Genomic DNA, 21,764 nt, shown 5'->3' with positions numbered 1-21,764 from the left:
CACACACCCCTACCTCTAAAAACCAAGAGATGGGGGACTTCCCCGGTGGTCTAATGGTATAGAATCCACCTTCCAATGCAGGAGATGCGGGTTCGATCCCTGGTCAGGGAACTAAGATCCCACACGTCACACAGCAACTAAGCCCATGCGCCACTATTACTGAGCTCGCGCGTCTCAACGAGAGAGCCCGCGTGCTGCACACTACAGAGCCCATGCGTGCTGGAGCCCACACGCCTCAACTAGAGAGAGAAAACCCTCACGCCACAACCAGAGAGATGCCCGGGTGCTGCAACAAAGAGACCGCACACCGTAATGAAAGATCCTGCATGCCTCAACGAAGATCCTGTGTGCTGCAAGACCTGACACAGCCAAAAAAATAAGGAAAATAAATAAATAAATAAAATATTTTAAAAAATCAAGAGATGGGTTATTATATGACTACTTTCCTCAGAAATGACAGACAAGAATATTTTTTAAAAGAACCTTCATAACATATTTTAATTCTTGGAGTTTGAAAAATGTAAATCTCCAACCTGGACACAATTCATACTCTATTTATGTCTTCTGTTCCGCTGGCTTGAGGACAGCCACTTTGAGAAGCAGTGTGGTGACATGAAGGACACATCGGCTGGCATTAGAAAGATGGTGTTTCAGCAGGCGTTCAGGCGTCACAAAGCAACAGGCCTAAGGCAATCTCTTAACCTCCTTGAGGCTGTCTTCTGACCTCTCAAAAGGGGCTAACGTTACTTGCCCTGCCCACCTGACTGAGTTGCTGTGGGGTCAGATTATTTCTCTCCACACATATTAACTAAGCATCTACCATGCGTAATGCACGATAGTAAAGGCTGAAAGAGCTACAGAATAAGTCAGAAATAAACCACGACCTGAAAGAGCTTACAGTTCAGCAGGAGTCACCGTGTAGGTGTCTAGCACGTATAAAGTGATTAGTACCATAAGAGAGATAAAGTGCCACAGCAGTTCAAAGGAGAAACAGAATACCTCAATGTCAAAGATCTGGGACACACCTGACTACTCAGGTAGCATTTTGGATATTTGGAGATTGATAATGGTGAAGTACAGGATGTAGGAACAGGTGACACAGAGATGGAGGGGTGCACATAGGAAGTTGTATAAGAACCAGGGAATAATTTGTCTGGAAGGTAGGGTGCAAGATGGGAAATAGGATACAGTAAGTTTAGCAAGCTTATATCCAGATCCTAGAAGTTTTGAATTCCAGAAAAACAAACATGATCTTTATTCTAGTGGTAGTTTAGACCTTGTAAAGATTTTCAGACAAGGGAGAAAAGTGACTGGAGTGTATGTTAGCAAAATTACTCTGGCAGGAACATATATGATGGATGGGAGGTAATGGATCCTAATGAAGAGGTGACAGGTTAGGGGTTATGAAATGATGTAGGGAAGTGACAAGAAGGGTCTGGACTAGAAAAGCGGTAATGAGTAAGAGGTAGATGATTTTCTGAAGACAGAATGAACAGAATCTGATAGGTGATTAGGTATAAGAGTGGAGGAAGGATTCAAACACAGGTTTAAGGCTTTGAGCCCTGGTGAGTGAGAAATGCAGTCATTCATGCAAACAGAAAGTAAAGAAATAGAGAAGGAAGATGATTATGAATTAGCTCAATCCTTGAGCTACACTAAAGTTCAGAAAACAGGACAGGGTGTTAGAGAAATCTTTGCTGCGCTCAATGAAATCACAATAATGGATAATGTCAGCAAGGGAGCAGTCAGGGTAGTCAGGTTTAGATATTCTAAGGGTAAAGAGAAGCGGAGGCACTAGAGAAATCAGGAGATGTCAAAGAGGTCAAGGGGGTAACGGTTTTCAAGGGGAGGATGCAGGAACAAAGTCAAACGCTTATGAGGGCAGCGAGAACAAAGGCTCACAGCGGAAGTCGCTCCAACAGGAACACTAAGGGGGGAAGACGTAATGTTCCTGAAAGCGCTTTGTAAACTACAGAGAACAAGACAAACTGGAGACACAATGATTGCTACCATTACTCGAGAATAATACTGTCGTCCATCCAGTCACCCAAGTGAGAAACATCACTCCATGCTGCTAGTGTACTTCCCCCTCTTTCTCCAGATCAGAATTGTGACCTGTTTTCTATTCTGTTTCCTTTCATGTGTTTTCCCCATCGCTACTGTGAGCTCAACTCAGCATTGGGTTTCTACACATCGCGTTTAAGACTGTACTACTTGGCCAGTGTGTAATTCTATCAAATTGGAACTGGCAGGATGACGACCACATAGGCATTTGAACTGCAGGATGTGTGTCATACTGGGCTATGGAAAACTGGACTGTTTTCCAGCAAATACTTTAGAAAACAGACTGGTTCATTTAGAATTTGGAGCTCAAGTAACTCAGAAAAATATTTTAAAAATTAATGGTTGCTGCTTACATTTAAGTGAGAAAAATTTAACATAAAGCTTAATTCAAAGTGGTCTCCACAAGCTAGGAGGGATTACTCCATTTCTGTTATTTTATTTTTATGGTTTCTTTCTTTTGTTTGTTTATTTCAAGTCCCTGCTGTTAACTTGTATGCCTCTAGAAGCTTTATGTGGTTTAGAGGAATATAAGTGAATTATAAAAATAAACTGTTACAAGAGCTGATTTTAGGAATACTTAAATATACAAATGTTTACTTTTAATTTACAATTTTTTTACGCTTAAAGATTTTATAAGAAAGCTTCAATTGCAGCATCAAAATTAATCAAAATGAAAAGGGAATTTTGCTGGAAGAGAAAGCCTTAAGCTTTAATAAGAACAGGTGTGAAATGTTTAAAGTGTGAAAATATTTAAAACAATTTTCTGAATTAGAAATTATCTGGTAATTGCAGAGCGTGTAAGTGATGTGCATGTAAGGCATAAAGCATAATAGTGAATGGATACCTGTAAAACAGTTGTCGACTTCAGGAAGACAGCATTGGCATCATCATCATCACAACTTCCCTTGGCTCCTTTCTGATTCATCCTCTCCTCTCTTCACTCCCACCCTCATCCCCAGGTAACTACTCGTCTTTTTTTATCTTTCCTTTCTTTGTTTCCTGTACGGTTTTACCACATTTGTATGTAGTGACTTGTTTTTGAACTTCAGATACGTGGTGTCACACTATAATGTTCTTCAGCTTTTTTGCCCCTAACATTATGTTTCTGAGCATCACCTATGTCCCTTCAGGTAGCTGTAGTGCATTCATTTTCACTGTTGTAAAAATGTACCATGCTTATTAATCCATTCTCCACAGTATTAAAGTTTTCCACTTGAGTGAATGCATTTTATTTTTAAAATATTACAAAATGCAAACAAATGAATATAACTGATCTAGCTTATGCTTGCTCAAACACAGACTTAATTGGTGATTTTGCATAACGAGTGTCTGGCTTTCTATTACATGAGTTATTTTAATTCTGTGTTCTAAGAGTTTGGAGTAAGATAAATATGTGATGGCTACTGAATGGTTTATTCTTTACCATCACCCAAACCCCCACCTGAAGGTTAATCTCAGTTTGATTACAGGTGAACAGCAATGAAGTATTCCTTGTGTGTATGTGTATAATGAGCATGATTCAACAAAAATCTGTAAAAATCCTAAAAGTGGTTTTTAGCATTTTCCTATACTTATCCATGAAAACAGTTTTACTATAAAATAGCATATAATTTGGTTAATAGAAGTTTAATATTACAAGATACTTGATCTTTTGACATGTCATTATATAAAGGTGTAAAAAATAGTATAAAAATTTTTTTGAGCCACAAGCTCTTTCTAATTTAACACAAATATAGACACAAGAATAAAAGCTGTGCTCGAAAGTCAAAAGAGTGATGTTACAATATGAGGAGTATTTTAAAGATTTTTTTATTTCCAGAGAACTAAGAACTTATTTTCTACTGTTTAAATATGTTTATTTTTTTAAAGATTTTTTTTTGATGTGTACCAATTTTAAAGTTTTTATTGAATTTGTTACAATATTGCTTCTGGTTTATGTTTTGGTTTTTTGGCCAGGAGGCATGTGGGATCTTAGCTCCCTGACCAGGGATTGAACCTGCACCCCCTGCACTGGAAGGCGAAGTCTTAACCACTGGACCGCCAGGGAAGTCCCATGTCCATCTTTTTTTAAAACTTCACAAATATTGAGAGGAGTGGGGGGAGACAATACAAACCCCATTCCAATTTTCCTTCATTGATGACACAAATAAGTAATCCACACTCCCTACATTTCCCGGAGGAGTAATGAGCAAAACGCATTTCTTTACCAAACTTATCGAAGAAAACCGAAACAAGGCAATATGGTCTGAACACACCGAAAGGATTTTTAGGGGTTAGTTCTAAGCTACTATAAATATTGACTTAGAATAAAATATCTTAAAAAAAATCTTTTTAACTAGAATGATAAATGCCTTTAAAGAAACACTATAATCTAAAAAGCTCATGGACATTAGGAAAAAAGGAAATTGCAAAGGCATGAAAGCTTTTTATCTCATTAACTACACAGATTCATGATCTTAAGCAGAAAATATACTTGCGCTACTGAACTCTGTAGGGACAATAAAATGCTATCTGCATATATTTCACCAAAAATTAAATGTATTTAAAACTAGATTTCCTGTAATTTTTTGGAAATACACATATAGAAATTAATTTCTAGCAACGATGACATGAACTTTCCTACTGTCTTTTTAGTTTATGCACACTGATGTTTTTATAACAGATATGAAAGGATTCATTTAAAATGCACATTTTTCAAAAAACATCTTTCTATACTATGTATGTTTATTACAACCAGTTACTTTAAGTGACTCCATACTACTTACATTCATTCATTCACTCCTTACTCATCATTCAATCATTCGTTCACCTACCGAGTGCCTTGTGAACACCGGTGCAGGTAGCACCATGTTAGATCCTAGGAACATACAGTCAAATAAGACATGACTTCCTATCCTGAAGAATCAACTACATTTTGTGGCCATCAGTTCAAGTGCTGTGGCAAGGATTGGTACAAGGTACGTATGTAGCCACATCCAGGTATATGAGGACAGAAATCCCAAGGTCAACTAGAGAGGAAGTGGATGGAAACTATATCTGGGGTCTGTTACCAGAGCCACAGTTCGACCTAGCACAGCCCATTTACTCTCTCAGACCTAAGTTTTCCCATCTGCAAAATAGAAGTACTGGGGGGTGTGGGGGTGGGAAGGGATAAACTGGGAGATTGGGACTGACATATACACACTACTATATAGAAAATAAATAACTAATAAGAACCTGCTGTATAGCTCAAGGAACTCTACTCAATACTCTGTAATGGTCTATATGGGAAAATAATCTAAAAGAAAAATGAGTAGATATATGTATATGTATAACTGAATCACTTTGCTGTACACCTGAAACTAACACAACACTGTAAATCAACTATACTCCAATAAAAAATTTAAAAAATAAAAGTAAAAAAAAATACACACACACACACACACACACACACACAAGTATTGACATCTGACTTCTGCTCTGAAGAATTGAAGGTCTCTAATATCAGGGCCATCTCCACATGCAAGGGGATGATCTAAAGGGCAGGACAGAGTCCTTTCTGCCCCTAAATATCTCACTGACCACATGCTACAGTGCTTGGCATTCCGACCACTTGATTTATGTCTTGGATAAGGGCAGTATCTTTAAGATGTTGCTGCCAAAATATTTTTAAGACTGTAAAGCTGACATGTGAATGATTCTATCCTACTTTTTGAGGTAAGGAGACTCTGAGTAAATGATACTTCAGTGAAGTAATTTGACGGAATGCTGAGGATGGAGAGGGTCTGGAACCCAGGGTGCTGCCAAGAGGGGGAGGCTCTGGTGGGCTGCTGCTGTTGGGGGGGCATGTCTAGGGCAGGTGGAGGATGATAGGCAGACACTGGATGCCTGGGAAATGCAGGAAGAGCAGCAATATTAAAACAACCCATTGCAACATTTTATCTCTTAGTTCCAAATGAAGCCAAAAATTTTTTTCAAATCCCATCTACATGCCCTCATAAAATATTTTAAAAATTGTCCTGTCTATAATGGGACTGAAATTAGACCCTTGAAACAGCTCAACATGTGTAAGTGTGTAGGTATTTTCTAAACAAACCTATTTACTTAAAAAAATGAAATGACTAGCAAAGACAAGACAATTAGGCAATGACAATTCATACAGTACAACCAATCAATAACACAATAAATTGATAGCAGAGTGAAGCTGATGTGTTATAAACACCTATATATACACTGACCTGCAGAAAAGCACTATTTCACTAACATTCTGCACAATAAAAAACTAAAATGCTATATAAGCAAGCCAACCTGAAATGACACCTAGTATTATAAATGGCCTAATCTATATGTTAATACTGTTGTATCACATAACTGCAGCAAGGCTAAGATAACAGTATGACTTTGGGGTTTCTATGGCTACATCCTGGGCTGGCGTGCCTGAAAGGGCTGGCTGCTGACACTACATGAGCATTCTGAGTGCTTCTTTTTGGTTATTTACGATATGATTTATGATAACAACAACATCTCCCATTTTCTCTCCTCCTCAGATACAATAAATTGCTATCGTTAATCACCCTTCTTAGTTCAACTATGATTACAATAGCATAATAGGGTCTGGCTATGGTAATATTGTGGATTTTTTAAAAGAAATAAATACAAGGAGATCTCTTCAGACAATGTCAGTATCTCTAATATTTTAATCATCTTCCTTTAAGTCTTTCAGAATAAATTCTATTACAACTAAGATTCCATATCCAGGATGTAAGCCCTTTGTGCAAATCAAATTCATGATCGAGCCCTACACATTCACAAATCACTACTACCATGACGTCCTTAAACTCACCACAGCAGTAAGACTGCACATAGGATACGGTTTCTTTTCCAAGACAGACAATGATAGTTGTTTCTCTCTTGTATTGATGAGACTAATCTTACTGCTGTTTTTTCCTCCCAGAACTAGACAAACTAGGCATATTAGCCATTCGTCTATCAGAAGGCAAAAAAAAACAGTAGAGAAAGAATAAAAACTTTGCCACCATGCAGACATGTGTGACCTGCCTTTGCCAATTACTGGCTGTGTGGTTGCTTAATCTTTCTGAACTTTACTTTCCTTTTATGCCCATTCGGATTAACAGCTAGTACTACCTCTCTCGCAGTAACAGTAAGAGGAATCCTTTCCTCCCTGCATCGATGCCCTTTCCACCAGACCTCGGCAAGAGGTGGAGCCTACTTGATTTGGGTGGCCAGGTAACTTGCTTTGGCTGATGGGTCAGAGTTGGCAAATGCAACACAAGCACAGGATGGAAAACCACGTGCAGACTGGGGCTTGCCCTCCTGCTGCTCATGGGAGACTTGCAACCACCCCAGGGCCCGGGTTAGCCTCCTGGGTGATGAAAGCTGCGTGGCTCAGAGCCCCAGCCAAACCGTCAGACATATGAGTGATGCCATCGATTACTAGCTGATGGCAAATGTCCAACCGAGTCCAGCCAGACCCAGCAAAAGGACTGCACTGCTGAGCCAACCCCAAATGCCAACTCCCAGGATTATGAGCCAGTAAACAGTTGCTGTTTTAAGCTACTAATCTTTGGGGTGGCTTGCTACGCAGCAACATGTTAACCATGTGTTCACAAGTACATGTACAGTGGATTCATGTTATTTGGGGTGATTATGTTCTATAAAGGGGCTGCAAACACTCAGTCAGTGAAAACCGCTGCTCCCAAAGGAAATACAAGGTTAGGTTCCTATGAGGCGTTGGTCACAACATTTTCATCAGCAGATCAATACAGAATCTTGTTTTATGTGTGTTTCTGTTTAAAGACATCTCATTTAATGTATACTGTTGATTCATTCACAGTGAACTCACGGCCAACAGTACTGCACGGAGCTGCTCTATTCTTTCCATTAAGGCACATCAAGCCCTCTTGCACCTGGGAACACCAGCCAGCGTCATGCTTGGGGGGCACTTTAGATAGCAGAATCACCAAAAAAAGCAAAAACTGCAAAAAGCATGGCAACAAATAGACTGAAAATACACCTGTCGACAGTCTGAGCTGAAATAAGAAGGCAGAGTGTCCCTCTGTTTAGACTCAGCTAGAAATGTGCACAACTCAAATTTCCTGCCCCCCTGAGCCTGTCCGTGAGTGACTGTGGAAGCACTATGTGCACTGATCTGGGGGCTACAAGTACATTCTAGCCAGCAGGCGAAATCACAAATACAGAATCAGCACATAATGAGGGTCGGCTACATATAATTAAATGGACACAAACCCATCAACATCGAATATTTTTATGAACGACTGATTTAAAAGAAAAGATTTTACTTGAAAAGTAATTCCAGTCCTCAGAAGGTATTTAATAAGAAGATGAAAAGTGCCTTATGAACTATAACATTGTGATTATACCTGGCAAGGCATTTTCCCAAATCCAAACTGGGACGTATTTTAGTTTAAATTCAAAGAAGCAGCTATATGCAGAGCATTCTGCTCAAGCCACATGATCATTCTCTGACTTTCTGGAACATACCCAGTTCCTTCCCGTCTCAGGGTCTTTACACCCACAGATTCCGCTCCTCTCCACTGGCAACACTCTCCCCTTTGTTACTTCCGTGCTTGTCTCTCACCCTTTAAGTCTTACGCTTAAGCACTTCTCAAAGAAGTATCCCCTGGTCATGCCTTATCTCCAAAATGAGTTACAATTTGTAACTGCTTGATCGTTAGTGCATTTTTAAAATCTATTTCCCCAACTAAGCTTCACTGACCATGTTTTCCCTTGGCTGCAAAACAATCATCCATGGCTAATAATCAATATTTCCTTCAGCAGCATTACTATTAGAAAAGTAAGAAAAACTATTTTACCATATTTTTTTCTGATTCTAAGTTGTCAAAATATGAAGAAGTGTATATCTCGGAATTGCTATTTTTAGAATAAACAGTAGCATCTTCTTGTCTCTATTGGATGAGGGACAGTAGGGATGGAGCAGTCACTGCCTGCCCATGGGTGAACCTGACCGTCATTCCTGGTAGCATGAATGGACACCAGTGTTTCAGTCAACAAACAATTAAAAAATCTGAAGAAGAAATATTCTTCTTCAGTTCTATGCAGTTAAAAAGAAACATTTGTATGATAAGACTAATTGGTAGCATATTTTTTCCCCTAGTGGTACATAAAAGAATGGTGCTTTTTATGATTGATGGTGTCTTAAGATCAGTGAAATATGACAGCCGTTCCAAATTATTATTAAATGTTTACTATGCTCCTTACTATATAATACAGAGAAATTGTTTTAGTTATTAAAGTAACATTAAACTGGACACACCTGAAATCCAATGGTCCTCGAAGACCCACAAGAACTTGCAAACTGCAACTCAGAGGGAATGGCTCAGGTAAGTGGTAGCTTGGCTGTCGCCCAAGGCTCTCCATTTTCCTCCCCCCCTTTTTTTTTTTTGCGGTACGCAGGCCTCTCACTGTTGTGGCCTCTCCCGCTGCAGAGCACAGGCTCTGGACACACAGGCTCAGCGGCCATGGCTCACGGGCCCAGCCGCCCCGCGGCATGTGGGATCTTCCCGGACCGGGGCACACACCCATGTCCCCGGCATCGACAGGCGGACTCTCAACCACTGCGCCACCAGGGAAGCCCTTCCTCCTCTTCTTGTGCCCACTTACATAAGAACTCCCACCCATCAACTAGGAGACTAACTTGGCCCGTGACCTCTGCGCTGGGGACAGTGTTGAGGAGCAGGCTCTATTCCAAGCCCCACATTATTCTGAAGGCAGCGTTTCATTACAGTGTGAACAGCAATGGACTGGAAGACGACCCTGGTTCCACGTTCCTCTGTGACGATGAGCACAAGATTCTTTCCCCCCCCACACACAAAATAATGCCAGCCCTACCTACTTTCCAGGGTTATCGTGCGCAGTCAGCACGAGCTCAACGTGAAATCATTTTGAAAACTGTTCAGACAGAAGTTGGTGTCAGAGGCGGCGGCAGCAGCCGAGACCCTCCACTGCCACCGTCCTCCACCCAACCAGCAGCCCCGCCCACCCCGGCTGCCGAGCCAGTCCCCCAGAGGAGCTGCTCCAGCAGTGAGCTTCCCCCAACTACGCATGTGTAATCCTAGAGATCTTAGCAAAATCATTTCAAACGAAAGCTTGGTATAACTACACAATGGCTGTTATCAAAGCAAGATTAGAAAGAAGACTAAATTTCGGATGACTCTAGTTTGAAATGGTAAGAGAAACATTAGTTCAGTACCAAATGGTAAATTTAATAGGGGGAAAGAAATTCAGTATTTAAGCTTCAAATTTTTATGTGTCTATCCTTGCCTCACGCTATTAACTCCAAAGATCCTCGTATTTACAAGATAGCCTGTAAAATCTGCTGCTGGCCTCTCAAACTTTGGTGACTCAAAATAAACAAAAAAACACCCTAAGAATCCATCCTCATACAAGCCACAAAACAAGCAATTCACAACAGCATAAAAATGACTAGAAAATGCTATGAAATTACAATCAACTCTTTCCTGGCGTGGACAGGGAGTAGGGGAGGGGCACAGAGGTCAACCAGTCTGTGAGTAACAGAAAGTTACCACACACATGAGATACGGATTAAAAAATTCTTAAAAATCAAAAGCAAAAGGTACTGATTTTTAACACTGAAATGACTTGGAACGTCATCTAAATTTTCTATGGTAAAAGGCGTGTCAGGAAGTCCCAACGCCTCAGGGATGAATGTCATTACAATATTGCACTTGTGTGAGACCTATGGGTTTAAGAAAGGCCGATGGGGAAACACACAGAGTGAGAAGAGCAGAGAACTGACATTTTGAGACACAGCAAAATGTAAAGTACTGGCAGAAGGAGAATGGGATGGAATTAGCCAATAAGTCGGAAGAGGAGAATGTATAAGCAAGTATAAGAATTTTTAACAAGTAGGGAATATTCAATTGTGCCAAAGATCAGAAAAGTGTCAAATAAGCCAAAAGAAAAGTATTATTATGATCCATGATAAGAGCTATGAAATAATTAAATAGGATAAAGTAACAGAAAATAACAACCAGGGAGGTAGTGTAAGGTACAATGCTGCCTCCTTAGACGGAGTGGAGAAACTATCTAAACACTGATTAATTAAACAGAGATGTGAATAATTAGAACAGCTAGTCGGAAGCAGGCCAGGGGGCAAGCAATCTGGGCGCAGGGAACAGCATGGGGAGCAGCCGTGTTTTTGTGCTGGGGTCTCTGCAGGAAGCCTGTGTGCTGACAGTGAGTCAGGGAGGGGAAGACGGAATGGGATGGGCTGGAGAGGCAGACAGGGCTTTACTGAAAGGTTGATGGGACGTCAGTAATAGTTTTAAAATAGTTTGATCTGTCTTGAAAAAGATTACTCCAGCAGCTGTGTAAAGAATACTAGTCAGGTTATTGGTGAGCTGAGTAAACAGCTTTAGTAGTGGTGGAGGCAAAAGCTGGAGGGGGGTAGCGTAAGGAAAGTATCACGAAGTAAAGACCGCCTCATTCATTCATTCATTCATTCATCCATCCATCCATCCATCCATCCATCCATCCATCCATCCATCCATTCACCCACCAAATATTTATTACGATCTATATACAACAGGCCATACAGATTAAGTAAACAAAAAACAAGGTTTCCCTTCTCATGGACTTTACACGCTGGTAGGGCAGACAGGCAACAGATATTTACAAAAGATAATTAGTAGTGATTAAGTGCTAGGAAGATAATAAAACAAGATCGCCTGTCTGGGGAGGGAAAGGGCTATTAATTTAGATAGAATGTTCACTGAGGAAGTGATGTTTCAGCTGAGACCAGGTTCGTGAGAAAGCTAGAGGCATGGGGTGATCTTCTGAACAAGAATCTCAGGGAAGAGAGGGCAAGGGCGAGGCCATGCCATGGGAACAGGAGGAAAGGCAGGCTGGCTGGAGGCGAGGCGCGTGGAGGTGTCTGAGCTCAACGGGAAGCGTGATCAGAAGAGTGGAAAAGACGGAGGAAGGTAGGAAAAATTGCTGCAGAGAGGTCTCAAAATGCTCACTGTGCAGATGGATGAACAAGACCAGCTATTAGGTAAGGCGAACAAAAGAACCAGAAAATAACAGTTCTTTAGTCTACTCATGGGGAAAGAAATTAAAGGACTGGCTGCACTTAACACAACCACACCAATAGGAAATCAATTATTATATGAAATTACACACATATAAAAAGTCACTGAGCATGCATATCGGCACTGCTCTCCCACTTTTACACAGTGAAGCAGACACGTGCCAGAGGGCAACGCACTTAAAGTGGATCAAGATAGGACATTTGTCTTTGGGATAATACTTTATTCTATTTTGCGCAGTTTGCTACCATAAAAATAAAAATAAAGTAAAAAACTACATTTAAGTTGATTGATTTTTACATTGCACAGACTTCTAGGTACAAAGTATACATACTTTTAACCAAACCTTTATTCTAATGTAGGATTGTCCCCATGCTCAAAATGACCTTGACAAAATTCTGGAAAAACTATCTCAAGACCTGGGGCTCTAAAGCTCTTTTAGAATTAGCTCTGAATAATTGTCCCACAATATGAGTTTCTTGATTAATTGCTTAAGATAAGGTCTCCTTTTCGTTGCTGGCCTCCAGTGGCTCCACTAGTTCCCACAATCACTTTTGTCTCATTCTTCTAAACCTTGGAAGTCTAACAGAAAAATCAGAGATACACCAATTCCATTACTTGAGGATTAGCTAAGAGATAACCCTTTGTATTCCATTACTGACCATTATTTGAGTAATTATTCAATAACTACCGTACATTTGAAAGATGCACTAATTGTTTTCTGAGGCTCACTCCTGCTTTGCACCCGACAAGTTGTGAATGTCATGTTCTTTAACACTGTAAATCTACATTTGGGTCACATGAGAAAAATGGCCAGTAACTTTCACTGCATTTCATTTTTCTTGGATTTCTTTTCCTACCTGAAAAGTAAAAGCTGAAACAAGAAGAATTAGTCAGTTGAAGGTCTTACTGACTAACTAGAAAATTAGGACTCTATTTCTGACCAGACTTACGTCTTGCAAGAGTCAGATTTCTGCATAATTTAGACAGAAAATTGGCATGGGATTCCTGCCAATTTCAGCAAAATTAGTATTCAGCCACCTGAATTTTTGGCAGTATTCCAGTATGTTTATCCAAAGCAATAAGTAGACAGAAAATAAAAGAAAATTAACAATCATGCCTAAATAAGTTAGTTTCTCTCTTTACCTCTCGGTCTTTTCTCTCTCTCTCTCTCTCTCACACACACACACACACCAACATTAAAAAAAAAGGAATGAATAATTTTAAAAGCACATTTCATAAATGGATTCATAGTTTTATGTTCTCCCCTTAATATCAGTTGCAGACAAAACAAGAAAACCCATCCCATTTTCAAAGTACAAAGAAACCTAGGACAGTCAGCTGCTCAAACACAGTCTACAAAGGGTGAATGTGTTTTCTTTTTTAATTGCTTATCCTCCAAATAAGGCAAACCAGTTACCTCAATTCTTGACTTCCCTTGCTAATAAATGGAAACGACAGGGACAGTGATTCCAAATTCACTAGAAATTGCTTTAGAATGCATCCTAAAGAAAGCTGAAAACCCACAGAGCTAATTTTTGCTTACCTTTAGCTCCTTCTAGAACTCTAGCTGGCACCAGAAAAAGAAAAAAAAACAAGAGGCACAAATTGTGCATTTAATATTTACTGAGCACCTACCATCTGCAAGCTTTGACCTCAGAGAAAACTGGGAAGTATTTAATCTTCGTGGCCATATTAAGCTTGAGTCTGGCAGTGTCCGACTTTGGTAGCTTTCAGACACCCCCAGCAGCGAGCAGGGTGTTGGCAGGGACACTGAAGATTAGAGTAAGGTTTGGAAGCTACGCGGAGAAGGTCGACAAAAGGGGGGCTTCTATTCAACAGTGTTTGTTGTGCACCTACTATGTGCTGGGCACCAGGAGCTAAGGACTCAAAATAAGTAAAAGACCCTCAAAATGCTCACCTATGGGAGAGTTACAAATTGAGAAACACATGTATCATTAAAATGAGGTAGTTTGGGGCTTCCCTGGTGGCACAGTGGTTAAGAATCCACCTGCCAATGCAGGGGACACGGTTCGAGCCATGGTCCAGGAAGATCCCACATGCTGCGGAGCAACTAGGCCCATGCGCCATACTACTGAGCCTGTGCTCTACAGCCCGCGAGCCACAACTACTGAGCCCACGTGCCACAACTACTGAAGCCCATGCGCCTAGAGCCCATGCTCCACAACAAGAGAAGCCACTGCAGTGAGAAGCCTGCACACTGCAATGAAGAGTAGCCCCTGTTCGCCACAACTGGAGAACGCCCGCGCAGAGCAACGAAGACCCAACGCAGCTAAAAATAAACAAAATAAATAAATTTATTTTAAAAAATGAGGTAGTTTGCAATAATAAAAAATAAGCAGATGGAATTCCCTGGTGGTCCAGTGGTTAAGACTCTGCACTTTCACTGCTGGGGCCCTGGGTTTGATCCCTGGTCAGGGAACTAATATCCCACAAGCTGGGCATGGCACTGCCAAAAAAAAAAAAAAAAAAAAGAAAAAAGGGCAGAGGGCTAAGGCTCTCAGAAACAAATAGTAAGAGCAGCACCATCCAATAGAAATAAAATGTGAGCCACATAATGGGATTACAGTACCTGAGACATGACAGGCATCAGGTTCAACAAATCTTTGTTGAATTAAAATGAATCACACTTTTCCAGGATGTGCAAAGTATAATTATGTTTATTCCAGATGAATATGAAAATTACTTGTCTTTGTTGAGATTTCAGTATATGGCAGTTGGGGGGGGATGTACTGGTCAGAAATATGCTCTGTAGTAGGAGACATCAACTTGGAATGCTATACCTGCTACTAAAAACTCATTCATTCTTGGATAAATAAAATGTGGTATGTCCATACGATGGAATATTATTCAGCAACAAAAAGGAATGAAGTTCTGATATATCCTACAATATGGATGAACATTGAACTTTATGCTAAGCGAAAGAAGGCAGTCACAAAAGATCACACATTATATGATTCCATTTATATGAAATGACCAGAATAGGCAAATCTAGGGAGGCAGAAAGTAGATTAACAGTTGCCTAGGACTGGCAGGAGCTGGGGGGAAATGGGGAGTGGCTGTTAACGGGAATGGGGTTTATTTGGGGGGGAAGGTGAAAATGTTCTAAAACTGATTGTGGTGATGGTTGCACAACTCTATGAATATATTAAAAACCAGTGAATTGTGTACACTTGAAATGGGTGAACTGCCTGATGTGTGAATTACCTCTCAATAAAATTATTACATTACAACAATCATTTACTCAACAACCATGTGAATGACTACTGTATGCCTGGCACTCCTCTTGGCACTGGGAAAGAGTTCCTGCCTTCACTGGGATAGAAAGCAAAAAACTCAAATATACATGATATATATATATATATTTTTGCGGTACGCGGGCCTCTCACTGCTGTGGCCCCTCCCGTTGCGGAGCACAGGCTCTGGACGCACAGGCTCAGCAGCCATGGCTCACGGGCCCAGCCGCTCTGTGTCATGTGGGATCTTCCCCGACCGGGGCATGAACCCGTGTCCCCTGCATCGGCAGGCGGACTCTCAACCACTGCGCCACCAGGGAAGCCCTACATGATATTTTTTTAAAAAGGCAGGATAAAGGGACAGAGTGATGAGGCGTGCTGCTGTAAACGGGGAAGAGGTGACAAGGGTGTTTTCATCCACGTACAGCAGAGACCATGTGTATGTGTCGGACACCTGTATTCAGGTGTTTTAATAATTAGATAGTAATGCAGAATGGGAATCCAGAGACCCTGTGCTAACAGAATTCTCTTAGAGTTTATCCTTTACTGTAAGACCTAACGTGGTACACTAAAGAGAAGTATTTTTAAAATATCTGTCTTCCTGTCATTTTATCACTAAGTACTTTTGATTATAACTATTTTTTAAATCATTACCATATGGATTTTATATTCTGAATACTGCTGTGGCTAAACAGTAGAGCAGGGAATTCAGCTGAGACAGAGAGAGAGAGAAAGAGAGAAAAAGAGAGAGAGAGAAAGAAAAAAGAGAGAGAGAGAGAGCAGGAGAGAGGGAGAGAGAGGGAGAGAAAGAAATAGGAGAAAGCAAAGTAGTCCATCCATGTTCAGCCAACTTTATTGCCTTCTCCTCCTTCCAGCTGCCTGTGTCACATGGCAGGCCCACAGGTGGGGAAGCATCTTTTCTGTATTTCTAGGAAGGCAATAAATGTTAAGTTGTCAGGGAGGCCTTACTTGCTGAGTAAGCGATACCTTCAAGATGGTTCATTTAGACACTCTAGAAAGGGACATTAAGTGGCAGCTTCTGTGTGTGGCAATACAGTTTTCGCATTTAAGGCTTTTCATCCTGGGACTCTTTTCAGTCTTTCTTTCTCTCCTTTTTTTTGAGGGAGGACATCTGAATTCTCTCCACCTTTTCTTTACCTTCATTATCATACCTTCCGTCTAGTCAACATTTTATTTGGATGTTTCTTATATACATTCCTTCCAGTTTTTCTCCCCTTTAGGAAGTCTCTAGGCTCTGGAAGTGACCTTGGACCACAGCTGGACCCGAGGGAGGAGGCCTGCTTCGGGCACGGGGTGCAGAGGCTGCTGCAGGTGAGCCCGTGCAGACAATGACGAGAAGACCTGAGCACTGGCTCCCTGCCTCTTCCACCTCCCGCCTCCCCTCTCTGGCTCTCTCCATCTCTCTGAAGGCATCAGAGAGCCACCAGGAAGCCTGCATTGTAGGAGCGCGATCCAGGAGAAGAACCAAGAGGTGAGCCTGACATTTGAGCCTGCAAGAGCCGTGGCCCAGAGCCTGAGTGCAGGCTCAGCAGGCTTGTGGGGCAAAAAGGAAGGATGAGACCTGACTTACATGGGATCTCAGCAGAATCCCAAGATCTGCCGGGTTGAGAACAGACTTTCGGGGAGCAAACAGGGACACAGAGAGAAGATGGGAGGCGACTGCAGTGGCCCAGGGGAGAGGTGTCTGAGGCCTGGACCAGGCAGGGGAGACCATGAGAGGTGGTCAAATTCCTGTTACGAGCAGAAGATTCCAACCGGCGACCCAAGGCTTAGAAGTGTCTTTTGAGGGGGACAGTAGACAGGAGGTGGTGCATAATGTCTTTCAACATTTTTAGTTAACTGCCAGGATTTAAGAATCCAGAAATGTCAAAAAATAAAAATCTGAAAATCTAAAATTCCTGCCTTTACTAAAAATATAAACAACATCAGAAGATCTAAAATTCCACAGCCACCTTCGCACGAGGCCATAACCCACTGGGGCAGAGTGAGGCTGCCCACAAGAGGGGGGGCACTTCACTGTCACCATGTCCCCAAGCTCCTCTCGGGATCTGTGTCTGCAACCCTCACCGGAGGGTCTAAAACAGACCTACGCCAGGATCTTCGCAGTCGGTGATGACCTAGGATTTGGTTAGATTCCCTAAAGCTTTCTCTGGAGCTTGGTTTAACTAAAGAAAGGCAAAGCTTATGGTTTTATAGGTGCATCAACAAGAACGTCTTACGGTACTGTTACCTACACGAAGCAGTATCATACAAATACATAAATACGTTTAAAAATGTTTCTGGCTGGGAAAAAAAGTATAATTTTCAGCTGAAAAAAATCCCTGAACTACCAGAGGTGAGCTTATAAATATGCCAATGAAGTCTAATTAAAGCAAATGTATTAAAAATATATCTGAGAATAAAATATTTACCTTAGGTATCTCTTCAGATAAGTATATATTTGTCTGTCTTCTCCTTTTCTACCTACCCACCTCCTACTCAAAAATCTATCTTGCCTATTAGGATCTCTCTTAAGCTGTGTCCTTTATATTTACACAGAAATTTAATTTCTTACTTGGGTTTATCACTCTGACTTATTTTTCCCTTTTCTTGTCATTTCTGGTTTTTGCTTTTGTTTTTGCATCTTACTGCTTCAGAACCACTATAAAATTGGAGTAAAGCCCAACTCTTAAATGAACATAAATAGTATTCTACACTCTTCTTATATATTGGTAATGCTGTTTAAATAATAGAGGGTTATTATTTTTAAAAAGTAGAGAACACAGAGAAGCAATGTGGAACATCAAAACAAAACGCCACACATAACCCAGCTCCTGGAGGAGCCGCTTCCTTGTCCTCATCTGAATCTGCACAATCATCCTTAACTGGAAAGCACTGAATTGACGACAATAATAGAGATTGTGGAAGACTGCTATCAAAAACAGAGAAAAAATTTACATCTCTCAATTAATGAAAATGAAGAGATTCTTGTAGTTCTAGTTATAGGAAGACCTGTCTCCGTATAAAACATTTTCTAACGTTTAGAAATTAAATCATTCTGAGTGGAATAAAATGCAGAAAGAGAACAATCTGAAAGGCAAAAAACCTCCCTTAAAACACAACTATGCATTGCAGAACAAATATTGTTATTACATTAAATTCAAGTTCATGAGAATTTTGCTTATGGTAACTAAAGATTGTTTATGATAACTAACCATTTCAAACAGTGCAAACAAATGGGAAACACTAAAAAACAATTCTGCTTTGAAGATGAGGATTTTATCATAAGCACATGCCCTCAACTACATTGTGTAACCTAGTTTATAATATGCCTACTTCTCTAGAGGTCAGGCATCAAAAAAAATCTTGATATTCTAGATTTTCCAGACAGTTCTCTGAACCTGGAAACAAAAGCTACTAAATTAAATAATAACTATCTGCCAAAAAGATCATTTGCATTTCTTGATAAGAGAAAGGGAGCCAGTCTTAGGCTATTACCTAGATAACTGTAGGTAGGCAGGACTTATAAAAGCCATTAGAATATTAGTTTTTATCTGTTCTAAATCACCAGCACAATAGCTCACGGTTATTAACACAAAGGCAGTCCCACAAGCTTCACTTGCCCACATAGGAATTACAGCAATTATTATTCATAATGACATCCTTGTAGATGTCAGTAGATGAAGTATGTTTGGAGTACTCCAGTTAAGAAATTAATAAAATTGATGATACAATTTGAAAATGTCCATAATGCATTAAAATGGCATTTTTGACTCAAATGGTAAAATTTCATAGAAAATCCATTTATGGAACTCCCCCAGTTACCTAAAGATGTAGGGCAAGGGTAATTCTGTTGTCGTGTAACTATTTTAAGTAGCTCGTTCGACAACCACTTGAGCGCTTCCTGCATACCGGGCACTGTTGTTCTAGGTGTTGGGGACGTAACGGTGAAGAAGCCGAGGACACATGTGGCTGCTCTCCTGGCCTGCAACTCACAGAGTCCCACACGTGAGCAAACACAGACCTTCCTGTTCAACCTTGTAAGAGCAAACGTATAAGGAACACAATTCGTCCAAAGATCAATAAAGAACTACAATTCTAGGCAATTAATTATACATTTATGAAGTTTAAAATGAATCAAAAATAAGAGGTGCTTTACCCCAAGGTTCACAGGAAGCCTGCTAGTTTGCCAGTATTAGTTAATACCTCGGTGGTCTCCTCGGGGTAAAACTGGATGCCCTACACATTCAAACAAACGAATTTTGAAAAAATTATTTATATAGTTTGAGTGAAACAGTAGTAAGATAAAGTATCAGGAAAGTAAACTGACATGATTACTCAAAAAGCAGACTATTTAGCAACCTATGATTTCTGAGTAACATATCTTTTAAGTGAGATTTGGACATAATTGTATCCTTTGATAGAAGGAAACTAATGTGACAACTAAAGAACTAGGACTTTTCCTCAAAGTTTTAAAAGTGATTTCCCTCCTCTGCCCCCCTTGCCCCACCAAAAGCACAGATAGTTGCACTGGGGTAGTGAGGTTATGGGTGTTTTTCTTTTCTACTTTCCAATTTTTCTTTAATGTTGTGCATATTTAAAAAGAAAAAAAAAACCTGAATGGATTTTTAAAGAACATTTGATCACTTATAAGGTCACCACCAAGAGAGTGAACTCTTAACTTCCACCAAAAGAAACAAGTTTGGTGTTGAGAAAGGTTAAAGAGAAAAGGGAAGATGTAGTCCCATGAAGCCGTGTGAATGACCTACAGGCTTGACTTCTGTGTTTGTTATGGTTTGATAGGCAGGAAATTTCAAACTCCTCAATGATAAACGAAGCACAGACACTAAGTCACATTGGCTTCCTGACAGGACAAAACACTCAGACTGCTCAGATGTACTTTAAAATCAGAACACGCTAGCAGAGAACTGTCACTTGCTTCAATGTTTTTATACCAATATATTTTCTCATCAAGTCAGCACAAAATGAAACAAACTTCGTGTACAAAAAAAATCAGCTTTGGCTCTCCATTTCTCCTTGCCTCTCAAACATCCTGGCACCAGGTACAAAATACTAAGTAATAAATTAATAAACACTGTCTAAGGATGAGATACTCATACTTACTCATGTTGATAGGGAAAGGGCTGAATGTTCTCTTTTTAATGGTATGAGGCTGCTCAAAAAGAATTTTTAAAATAAAATTATAGCCTAAATATTGTGAACTGCATAGTTCAACTGTCCTAGTTTTAATGTTTCTATCAAATTTCATAAAGTTCAAGTATGAAATATACTTTATACCTTGGAATGGTCCTTTATTTTCAAAATGAAACTCAAGTTTCGCTATTACTTCACTTCAAATGTTAGCTCTATAAATTTCTTATTCAAGATATCTAACCTTGGTTTTTGTATAAAGAGTCAATCATGTGTGCAAAAATTTAATTCTTTTCCCATTTATTCAAATTCAATGGACTGTCAACTACAGCAGTATTTGTACAGTGAATCCAAAAAATTGGGGAACAGAGTCCATGTTTTATTTATATTTAAAGCAGGAAGGTACTCCTTAAAAAATATGTATCGGACTTCCCCAGTGGCACAGTGGTTAAGAATCCGCCTGCCAGTGCAAGGGACATGGGTTCGAGCCCTGGTCCAGGAAGATCCCACATGCTGTGGAGCAACTAGGGTCATACGCCACAACTACTGAGCCTGTGCTCTAGAGCCCGTGAGCCAAAACTGCTTAAGCCCACACATCTAGAACCCGTGCTCCGCAACAAGAGAAACCACTGCAATGAGAAGCCTGCGCACAGCAACGAAGAGTAGCCCCCACTTGCTGCAACTAGAGAAAGCCCACACAGCAACGACGCAGCCAAAAATAAATAAATAAATAAATTAAAAATCAGTTAATCAATCAATCAAGTAGCCCTTTCACTAAAAAGAAAAAAAAAAGTGTCATCATGCATTAACTACGGTATTTAATTCAGGATGAACATCAAGACAACTGGGGACTAATGTGACAACTAGAGGTGGAAGGAAAAAAAGAAAAGACTTGTTTTTACTACACAGCAAACACAGAAATTATTAACTTCAAAAATAAAGTCAGAAGAAAATAATTAAGCTCCTTTTGACTGCTTTCAACATAAAGATGTGGTAAACACTGGAAAAATTAAAATTAGCATTAGTTTTCATGCAAGTAACATTACAGATTATAGATAATAAACAAAGCCCTCCTCCAAAGTACACAGGGGTCCATTTTCATGACATATACACACAAAACCCATGAAAAAAAGGTTAATAAACAGACACATAAACCATGTATTATTACTTAAGATGTGACACAAAGCAATTTTCAATGACATCT

General features: G+C 40.2%; 1 protein-coding gene across 3 annotated transcripts in view; it reads right to left on the bottom strand.

Annotated features, from left to right (window-relative positions):
• Positions 1–21,764, bottom strand: part of TAF3 (TATA-box binding protein associated factor 3) — a 152,435-nt gene that overhangs the window by 39,099 nt on the left and 91,572 nt on the right. The gene's annotated exons all lie outside the window — the stretch shown is intronic.

The sequence above is a fragment of the Mesoplodon densirostris genome, chromosome 4 (genome assembly GCF_025265405.1).
Source record: "Mesoplodon densirostris isolate mMesDen1 chromosome 4, mMesDen1 primary haplotype, whole genome shotgun sequence".
NCBI lineage: Eukaryota > Metazoa > Chordata > Mammalia > Artiodactyla > Ziphiidae > Mesoplodon > Mesoplodon densirostris.
Note: the sequence above shows the minus strand (reverse complement) of the source record. Positions and strands in the feature narration are given on the sequence as shown.